The sequence below is a fragment of the Coenobita brevimanus genome, chromosome 8, assembly GCF_032717465.1.
Source record: "Coenobita brevimanus isolate Jiangsu-jjx chromosome 8, ASM3271746v2, whole genome shotgun sequence".
Lineage (NCBI taxonomy): Eukaryota > Metazoa > Arthropoda > Malacostraca > Decapoda > Coenobitidae > Coenobita > Coenobita brevimanus.
This window is the reverse complement of record NC_136961.1, coordinates 46,312,840-46,324,047: the sequence shown is the minus strand read 5'-3', so window position 1 is coordinate 46,324,047 and position 11,208 is coordinate 46,312,840. Positions and strand designations below refer to the sequence as shown.

At 43.8% G+C, this 11,208-nt stretch overlaps 1 long non-coding RNA gene across 1 annotated transcript in view; it reads right to left on the bottom strand.

Moving 5' to 3' along the window:
• LOC145408490 (uncharacterized) overlaps positions 1–3,967 on the bottom strand; it is a 92,347-nt gene extending 88,380 nt beyond the window's left edge. Inside the window, exon 1 of the long non-coding RNA XR_013898931.1 lies at positions 3,771–3,967. This is a non-coding gene — a long non-coding RNA (uncharacterized LOC145408490). The remainder of the gene's footprint in view (positions 1–3,770) is intronic.
• Between the last annotated feature and the right edge of the window lie 7,241 nt (positions 3,968–11,208).

Genomic DNA, 11,208 nt, shown 5'->3' with positions numbered 1-11,208 from the left:
TGTCAGTCAGTCAGGTGTGTCATATTGAATAACTTACCTCTGTCTATCTATCTATTGCCAGACGCCTTAATCCCGTTAGGGGTGGCCACAAACAAATCGCCTCCACGTCACCCTGTCCCCCGCCATTTCACTGCCCTGCTCCCGGCTCACACATCCCTCTCTCATATACTTAATCATCTTTGTTACTTCTTTTCGTCCTGTTGGTAACGTTTATGATGTTTATTTTCGTATGCTTATGTTTTTTTTATTCATGCTTATTAAGGACTTTGGTTATATTCATGAAAATCAGTATTATTAGTAGTATCTTCATTACTGCTATTAATATCATCATCATTTTCTTCCTTAGTACTAGTAGGCATATCATCTTTAACTTATGCATTATTTTATTTCGCCTTCATCAAATACTTAATCATATTTTGTCTATCATCGTCATCATCATCATTTTCGTCGTCGTCATCATCGTCACCATCACCACCACCACTATCATCATCATCATCATCATTATCATCACCTTATCTCTCAGGTGGAATCAGTGTTATTTTTTCACTCTACTATAGACGTCTCTCGCAGCTGAATAAAATCGTCTGGCTTTAAAACGAATAATCACCCGGGGGTCGTCCACACCAGGCAACCCCATCCACCTGAGGACGTCTCTTGTAGCTTTTTCTCTCTCCTACCAGACGATTTTATTCAGCTTAGAAACCCCCCCAACCCCCAAACCCCCCTTGGTAGTGGAGGGGTTGAGGGAGGCTGGATCTAACCCCTCCAGTTCGAAAGGCCTCTCCTAAGCTGACTAAAATCGTCTGGAGATAGAGCCAGGTAAAATGGGTACTCGGTCTGCAGGGGTTAATTAAGATGGGTAAAGGTGAGTGTAGGTATGGGGATTGGGTGTGTATTGAGAGAGAGAGAGAGAGATCGGAAGGAAGGAAGGAAAGAAGGACGAAGGAAAAGAATGAAGGGTTGGTTTGGAGAGAGAGAGAGAGAGAGAGAGAGAGAGAGAGAGAGAGAGAATGAAGGAAGGAAGGAATAACGAAAGAAAAGAATGAAGGGTTGATTTGGAGAGAGAGAGAGAGAGAGAGCCTGGGGGGATACGTTAATGTAATGTCAGGGTGTAACTTTATTTTTACATATACTTTTTTAGACGAAGATTACAAGTCTGTTTACGTATATTATTATTTTTTATCTGTAGAAGTAGTAGTAGTAGTAGTAATAGTAGTAGTAGTAGTAGTGGTAGTCTTGTTGTTGCCATTCATCACGGTCTGAATAGCTTAGTCCTCCATCCATCCGCTCCCAGCATATACTAAATCATTTATTCTTTTTTTTTCTTTCTTTTTTATTAACGGGGCTCTTCGTGTGTGTCCCTCGTTATTTCCGTTATTGCATTGTTATTCACGCACATCAAACGGTTATTCATTGTATGAAATATTGGTGGAGTTGTATGAATGATGAATGTGTATATAAATGTTCTCTCTCTCTCTCTCTCTCTCTCTCTCTCTCTCTCTCTCTCTCTCTCTCTCATCAAGCCCCATTACCCATTATCTGACCCATTTACCCAACACCATTCCAATTATTCCCGACTGCCTATTCAACTATTCCTAACTCCCTATTTCACCCATTACATCAACACGAACTATCACTCTCCCCATTTACCATGCTCCCCATTACCCCCATTCACTAAAGCCAGTCTAAGTCACCCATTTTAGCCCATTTTGTACCCCCATTCCCCCAGGCCTGTGTCCCATTACGTATTCCTGTCTTCCTATTTGGACCTCAGCCGGACCTCTCCACATGGGATGCGTCAACAGCCTTGTGGTGAGTGTGGTGGTGGTAGTGGGGTTGGTGGTACCGGTAGTGGTGATGGTAATGATGATGATGGTGATGATAGTGGTGGTGGCGGTGATGATGATATGATGGTGGTGGTGGTGATAATGATGATGATGATAGTGGTGGTGGTGATGATGATAGTGGTGGTGGCGGTGGTGATAGTGGTGGCGGTGGTGGTGATGATAATGATGGTGGTGGTGATGATAGTGGTGGTGGTGGTGGTGATGATAGTGGAGGTGGCGGTGATGATGATATGATGGTGGTGGTGGTGGTGGCAGTGGTGGTGGTAATGATGGCGATGGTGGTGGTGGTGATGATGATGATGATGGTGATGATAGTGGTGGTGGCGATGGTGGTGATGATATGATGATGGTGGTTGTGGTGCTGAAAAAGGTTGATGATGATGATGATTACGCATTTTCACCCGAACCATTATGACACACTTACGCAACATTCTGAAAAAGTAGGTTGATCCCCATGCATCGACATAGAGGGTTTCAAAATTCATCGTTCACCGTCCCATTACTTATCGTTCAGGAAGTGGAGCAGTGTTTATGGCCGCGACTATACGTCCTTACGCATTCCCAGTCATTCTCAGTCCTCTGGCTATACGCGTCGGCTCAGAATAGCGTCCGTTCGATAGAGCATGTTGACTAGGAGCGGGAGACGTGTTGTTGGGATGAGAGATGAATAGACTTGCCGTATGGGGCTATCTGAGAGGGAAAGAGAGAGAGAGAGAGGGCTTCATATATCTGTTGCCTTGATAGAGAGAGAGAGAGAGAGAGAGGGGGCTTCATATATCTGTTGCCTTGATAGAGAGAGAGAGAGAGAGTACCTTGGCGTGTTACCACAATGTGTGTGTGTGTGTGTGTGTGTGTGTGAGAGAGAGAGAGAGAGAGAGAGAGAGTACCTTGGCGTGTTACCATAATGTGTGTGTGTGAGAGAGAGAGAGAGAGAGAGAGAGAGAGAGAGAGAGAGAAAGAGAATGTTACTTTCCCTCTCGCTTGTCTGTCCTACTTTTTGGTGTGTGTGTGTGTGTGTGTGTGTGTGTGTGTGTGTGTGTGTGTAAATGAGTGAGTGCCTCCCTCATTTGTCTCTCTCACGTACTCTATTGCCTTCTAGCATCTTACTCGACTCTTTATTTCTTTCTTCAGTAGAGAGAGAGAGAGAGAGAGGTGGTGATAGCAGTGTGTGTGTATGTTGTGGTTAAAGCGTAATGACTAGTACTTTCTCTCTCTCTCTCTCTCAAATTATCTATGTATCATCCATTCATTTATCTATCAATCTCCCATATCTATCGATCATCCTATACACGTTTCATATCCCAGCGTTTAATATTCCAGTTACCATCGTCACCAATGTCATAAACTTTCGCTCACTCCAGCTCTACGCCCACGGTCTTTCAAAACACTTCATTCACACAACTTCCCCTCCAGCACATCACCTACGAACACAAATGAACAGAAGATGAAATAAAAAGGAAAGACAGATTTCAGAAAATTTCGTTCACATGTAATAAGGTCTCGTTTTTCTGTATATATCATTTTTTCTTCTTCTTTTCCGTTTTCTTTTTCTTTCGTTTTTTCTTTTTCCCTGTTTCTTTTATATATATATTTTTTTTTCTTTTTCCCCGTTTCTCTTTTTATATTTCTTTTATTCTTTTTTTTTCTTCCTTTTTTTAGATCACAATATAGTGCAGAAAAAAATTGCCATTTAAATTCCATCGCTGGTTGTAAAACATGTCAGTTTGCCTTCAGTGTAAAGAACGGTGGTATGGATATTATTATTATTATTATTATTATTATTATTAAAAGTAGTAGTAGTAGTTGTAGTGGCAGTAGTAGTAGTAGTAGTAGAAGATGTCAGTAGTAGTAATAATAGTAATAGTAGTAGGTGTGGGAGAAGAGTATTATTATTATTATTATTATTATTATTATAGAACTTACTTGTTAATCCAGGTCAGATTGGGTCAGGTCCCGAAGAACAGGTGGCACTCACGGATCATGTTCACTGTTCAATTTTCGCCTCTATATCACTCCCACACGAGGGTGAAAATGCGTAGTGTTCACATTGGCACAGCAGCAGTTAGGGGTTAGATCGAGTCATTTTTCCAGGTATATTAAAGTTTATGGATAATTCGCCAGATCCTGAGGATTTGAAAGTTAGAATATATACAGAGAGAGAGAGATATAGAGTTAGATAGATAGATAGAGAGAGAGAGGGAAAGAGAGAGTTGGAATATGCACACACACACACACACACACACACACACACACACACACACACACACACACACACACACACACACACACACACACACACGACGGCCTGTCCCTGTGACGAGAGAGAAAGGGGAATGTACAGCTGCGGTCAGTTATTCTTTACTTATCTGAGGCCCCGAATTACCGAAGCGAGATTCGACCCCCTTCCTTCGACACAGGTTCGAGACGCCATTAAAAAAAAGAAAAAAGATCAAATTCAGCACTTTGGATCATGAAATTATTTGACAGGTGACTCGTATGTTAAAGGTAACCATCTATTTTTTTTTTTATATATATATCGGATTTAGTTCAGCAAGATCTCTTTAGGTTTCCGCAAAGCTTCGAGGCAGTGTGTGAAGCGAGGTAGAGAGATTCCAGCCCTCCTGTTTCGTGTGGTAAGGCCTCGCGGTTTCAAGACGGTATTAGGACCTGGTAAAGCATGTCTGGAACCGACTTAAGATGCAAATGGTCCGATAAATAGGTTGGGGGGGGGGAAATACGAAGAACACGCCTTTTGATCGGCCTAGGTTCCGACTCCCGAGCGTTCCATTTTTCACTGTCACCTGCATTACGCCTGACAGTGAGAAACTCCTTGTCGTGAACGTGGGGCAGTGAAACAGGGCGGTTTTTTTTTTTTTTTTTTTTTTTCCGACTTGCACGATCCAACAATTTGCCTCGAAACTCCAAATTCATCCTCTCCATCCCCACTCTGAACGGGCCCTAAGAGGAGACCTATCGACGGCACGTAAATACTTTGTCCTTGGTGTTTGAGGGGTGACTGTCGGGATAAATGTGGCCGGAAGTTGAGCGTGCGGGGGATTAGCATTTAGATGACTCCCGTGGCGGCAGGTGGCCCAGGTGGTACCCAGGTGGTGGAAGGCAAAGGCGACGCTCCACTGACGATTTTCCGACATTGGGGCACAAAGGGGATTCAAAGGATTGTGGAAATAGAGAAGGAATGAGATGGAAAGTGAGAGGGAATGGAAATAGAGGAAGAATGAGAGGGAAAGTCAAAGGGGAATGAAGCAGAGGAGGAATGAGAAGGGAAGTGAGAGGGAATGGAAGTAGAGGAAGAGTGAGGAGGAAACTCAGAGGGAAAATGAAAGCAGAGGAAGAATGATAGGAAAGTGAGAGGGAAATGAAAATAGAGGAAGAAAAAGGAAAGTCAGGGGGAAATGAAAATAGGACAGATTCAGGTGAAAGAGAGAGAGAGAGAGGGAGAGAGAGAGAGAGAGAGAGAGAGAGAGAGAGAGAGGAGGAAAAAAGGATGTTCAGGAGAAATGGAAGAAATAAAAATGAACTTATAATGACTATGAAATGAAGCCACGGAATACTAAAAAAAATTATATAGATAGGTAGATAGATAGATAGATAGATAGATAGAGAGAGAGAGAGAGAGAGAGAGAGCAAATACGAAAAAATCAGCATATGAAAAGAGGAATGGTAAAAAGTTAATGACAGGTGAAGACAGAAATAAACCCCATTAAAAGAATCGTCGAAAAAGATGATGAGCGAAAAAGGAAATGAAAAAGGAAATGGAAATGAAAAAAAATATATATATACGAAAAACGAAAGGGAAGCGGAGGGAGGAAATAAAAAAGAAAAAAAAAAAAGAAAGAAATCAAGATCAGACATGGAAGGGGAAAATAGTAAACAGGAATTTTTAAAAACGTAGGGACGAGAGAGAGAGAGAGAGAGAGAGAGAGAGAGAGAGGAGAAAAGAAATTCAGAGGAGATGGAAATAGTGGGGGAAATTAAGAGGGAAATTCAGAAAGACACGACGAATGGCGAGATCAAAGCGTGAGAGAGAGAGAGAGAGAGAGAGAGAGAGAGAGTTATGCCCTTAAAGGAACGTGAAATATGACGAAATATATATACTGAGAGAGAGAGAGAGAGAGAGAGAGGGAGGGAGGGAGGGAGGGAGAGAGAGAGAGAGAGAGGGAGGGATGGAGAGAGAGAGAGAGAGAGAGAGAGAGAGAGAGAGAGGAAAACATAAAGGAGGGCGAAACCTGGGAGGAAAAAAAGCTAGAGAGCGAGCGAGAGAGGACCAGACATCCAACTTGAATGGAAAAGAGAGCGAGAGACAGGATCATGCACGTGAAAGAGAGAGGGAGAGAGATGTAGAGACAGGATCATGCACGTGAAAGAGAGAGGGAAGAGAGAGGTAGAGGCACGTGTTTGAGAGGTGAGAGAAGTAAATTTGCACGTGAGAGAGAGAGAGAGAGAGAGAGAGAGAGAGAGAGAGAGTACGATTGAGAAAGGAGGGAAAGAAGAAAGAATGAAGGAGAGCAAAAAAAATGCGAAGGGTAAGGTGCGAGAGAGAGAGAGAAAGAGAGAGAGAGAGATGGGGGCAGGACAACCACGCTCCCACCTCCGCCTCGGTCACAAGCTCTTCGAGGACTGACTGAGCCTTCACTCTCTCACCCCTCCACCTCTCTCTCTCTCTCTCTCTCTCTTACCTTCACCCCAGCCTCACCCCTCCTTTCCTCCCCCTCACCCTTTTCCCCTCCCTCGCCCCTCCTGACCCCTCCCAGTGCATCCTCTACTCCATATTCACCCCTCTCCCCCCTCACCCCTTTCTCCCTCCCCTCTCACCCCAACCCCCTTCACCCTTCCTGCCTTACCTATTGCACCCTCATCTTACCTTCTTTCACCCTTGCCCTCCCTCTCTCTCTTCCCCCCCCCCTGGCCCCCTCACCCTTCACCCTCACCCCTACTGCACCCCTCCGCTCACTACTCCCTCCCCTCCCCACTACTCCCTCCCCTCCCCCCTACTCCCTCCCTCATCCTCACCCCATCCAAGCTCCTTCACCCCTTCGTCACCCCTCCTACCTTCTCTGTTCACCCCTCCCTCCCTCCCTCCCTCACCCCACCACCAAGCCTCTCCCCCCCATCAGTATGTACCGAGTATGGACCAGTTCCGTCGGATAGTAGTATAGTAGCTTACATGAATGAACCACTGTTTTTGTTCCACCCACTTCCATCCACTCCATCCATCCATCCATTCATCTTATCCATCCATCCATCCATCCATCCTTTCTCCCACTCATCTATCCACCCTTCTGCCCACTCACTCACTCATTCTTCCACTCTTCCATCCACCCTTCCATCCACCAGTCCACTCACTCACCCATCCATCCACCTCATCCCCAAGCCCATCCACCCATCCAACCATCCTCTCCACGACAGATCATCTCTGCACTTAATTTACCTTGCTTGCTTCATACACACACACACACACACACACACACACACACACACACACACACACACACACACACACACACACACACACACACACACACACACACACACACACACACACACACACACACACACACACACCTGACCCACATACTCTCTCAGACGTACACCTTCTTTCATGACCAATTAGCTTTTTAACAAGTGAATTATTGCTACCTCCAGACGATTTTGTAGAGGTTAGAAGCGGTCACTCCATCAACCCCTTCACCACCTGATTTCCTTGAGCTGAGGAAAACCGTCTGGAGGGTAACAAGAACATGGGATGAAGGATTTAGAACTGAAGAAAATCCAGTCTTTCTCCTTCACTTTCACTAAATCATCTTGGGTCTATTCTTGCTACCAGACGATTTCCTTCAGTAAAGGGAGTTAGTGAAAATATGCAACCCATTCTGCCTAGCTAAGAGGGGGTTGTTCTCGTACTGTAGGGGTTATTGAAGCCTGTATCCAACCCCTCCAGTTTCGAAAAAATCCCCCCCCCCAGCTGAAGGAAATCGTCTGGTGGATGAAGTTAAATATATATATATATGAGGTCATCGTACTGAAGGGGTGAACCAGTACCATTCATTTTACTCTCTCTCTCTCTCTCTCTCTCTCTCAGCAATTATCGGAAACAGACCACCTAGGAAGTACTGCAAAGTTTCTATGACCAGCGTAAATTAGGAACTCTCTCTCTCTCTCTCTCTCTCTCTCTCTCTCTCTCTCTCTCTCTCTCTCTCTGTGGACCACCCAGCCTCTCACCTGCCTTCCAATTAAGCTGTCTCTCCCAGCACCTGTCTCACTTAACACTCAAGGGGCTTCTTCATCAACTCCACGCCATGATGGAAAGTTGACTAAGCTTGAGTTGCAGACGAAGCTTGAGATGCATTTAAGCTGGAATTGCAGATGACGAAGCTTGAGGTGCATATAAGCTTGAGTTGCAGTGACCGAAATGGAGTTGCAGGAACGTTAAGCTTGAGTTGCAATTAAAGCTTGAGTTGCATTGACCAAGCTTGAGTTGCATTGACCAAACCTGAGTTGCATTGACCAAGCTTGAGTTGCATTGACCAAGCTTGAGTTGCATTGACCAAGCTTGAGTTGCACTTGGAGCTTGAGTTGCAATTGGCCAAGCTTGAGTTGCACTTGGAGCTTGAGTTGCAATTGGCCAAGCTTGAATTGCATTTAGGTTTGAGCTGCAGTGACAAAGCTTGAGTTGTAATGGTGTTTAAGTTGCCTAATCTCAAACTGGATTAAGTAAGCTGAACGAATTAACAGTAAATATGTCATACTGGATTAAATGGACTAAGCTTAAATAGATACAACAGATTAAGCTGAATTAAGTAGACACGGATTAAGCTGCTGGTAAGGAAAAGGTCAAGTACTCTTATTAGTTTTATTAATTTTCTTCATCGTCATTATCATCATCATCATAATCATCATCATCTTCCTCCTCCTCCTCCTCCTCCACCACCACCACCACCACTTAGTCTTCCTCTTCCTCTTGTGGCCGCGTGTTCATGTAAACGTGAACTTGGTGGACTGCAGGCTGAAGTTACCCTTCCCTTGCAGTCCTTTATCCGGGTGGATAGGGAGTTGAGGGACGTCTATATAACCAGGCAGTGCAGCTACCATGCCATATCAGTGCCACCAGGTGAAGGCGACACTCACCACCACCAGTCCGAATTAAAACACAGAAATACCAAACATCATAGGACATAAAACCAAACAGAAATTGCAAATGTAAAAAAATATGCGAGTTACGGAGTTAAAACGAAAACGGACGAACAAACTAAATTGGCAGGGGATACTGAGCTAATACTGACCGAAATTGGGTTACGGTTTGGAGTGAGGATTGCACAACCGGATTGGGCGCGTTTTGAGTGAGGATCAAACCGGATGCACGGCTAATTGATATGACTGTGAGGATAAGCTGACTTGAGACGGCCGAGATTAAAAACGGGCTGCCTGTTAACGTAATGGGATGTGTGTGTGTGTGTGTGTGTGTGTGTGTGTGTGTGTGTGTGTGTGTGTGTGGTGGGGAGGTTGTGTGGGGGTTTATGTGTGGGGGAGTAAGGGGACGTTATGCGTGTGTGTGTGTGTGTGTGTGTGTGTGTGTGTGTGTGTGTGTGAGGCTACATAGATACACAGACCACACATGCCCAGTGGTCCATAGTAGGTGGTCTGACTTAATAATATTTATAAGGTGATTTATTCTAATTGCAGAAGCCTTTACAATACGAGAGAGAGAGAGAGAGAGAGAGAGAGAGAGAGAGAGAGAGAGAGACAGACAGAGAGACAGAGAGACAGACAGACAGACAGACCACATAGATCCGTACTTGGTGGTCAGGATTTAATATTAATAGATAAACTTTGCCTAACTACAGAAGTTTAATAATTGGAGAGAGAGAGAGAGAGAGAGAGAGAGAGAGAGAGAGATGAGTTACCTGTTTATACCTGCCCATTTTCGCGTCTCGCCTTTCCCTTACCTGATTATTACTCGCTTCTCACCTGTTGATCTCTCTCTCTCTCTCTTATCATATTCCTGCCACACCTAGACAGTGTTTTATGCAGCTTAGGTAGGGCCTCGGGGTGAAAGGGTTAAGCTCAGTCTTGCCTCCCTCCCCTCCCCTCACCCCTCCCCTCCCTCATCTCTCACCCTCTCCTGTGTTAAGCTATTGTGGGGTGGGTTTTGGGGTGAGTGTAAGTCTGTGTGTGTGTACCAGTGTTCCATTACTCTCTCTCTCTCTCTCTCTCTCTCTCTCTCTCTCTCCATCGTCCGCCTTTATTTCCTGGAAGCTTATTTTTTACCTGATTATCAACCACTTTAATGTCATTATTATTATTATTATTATTATTATTATTATTATTATTATACTATTTCTTATTTCATTCACTCTCCATACTCTACAGTACATACTCTCATCACCAGCTACTCTTGCCCTTAATTTTTCACCCTTATACCATACACCGGTTTCACGCCCGTACGTAAGACACACACACACACACACACACACACACACACACACACACACACACACACACACACACACACACACACACACACACACACACACACTGATAAACAGACAGATAGACATGCAGACAGATTTTCATATAATTACGGTACTGATATATAACGCCAGAAGTTGAGCTGTATAACGGAATATATAAATCCTTAATCTTTTACATATATAACAAATAATAGTAATAATAATGATAATAATAATAATAATAATAGAAGTAGCAGTAGTAGTAGTTGTAGTAATAATAATAATAATAATTGCAGTAGTAGTAGTAGTAATAATGATAATAATAATAATAATAATAATAATAATAATAATAATAATAATAATAATAATAATAATTCTTCACTATTTTCTGTGTATAATTTCACGGCTGCATCTTCACTACGTCTCATATTTCTTAAGCTTTTTATTTTTTTCTTTATTTTTTTCTTGCGCTGGATCCTGTCTTGCCTCTCTCTCTCTCTCTCTCTCTCTCTCTCTCTCTCTCTCTCTTTCTCTCTCTCTCTCGTGAAATGGTGACCCCTTCAGACCTTGGACGTTTTTATTTACTACAGGATAATAAAGGGAAGTGGAGAGAGAGAGAGAGAGAGAGAGAGAGAGAGACGTGATATGCTTGCACCGGACCGGATGGAAGGAACTAATTACAGGTGTGTGTGTGTGTGTGTGTGTGTGTGTGTGTGTCTAAATATAGTCATGACCCCAACACACACCCCAATACTAATTACGCAAAGAACGCCAAGCCCTTTCCCTCTCTCTCAAGCGGTGTCTGGGATGATGCCGGATTAGTGTGCGCACCTGGATCGACTCAGGGATTAGCCTCTTGTTCCTTATAAAAAAAAGAAAAGAAAAGAGGGAAG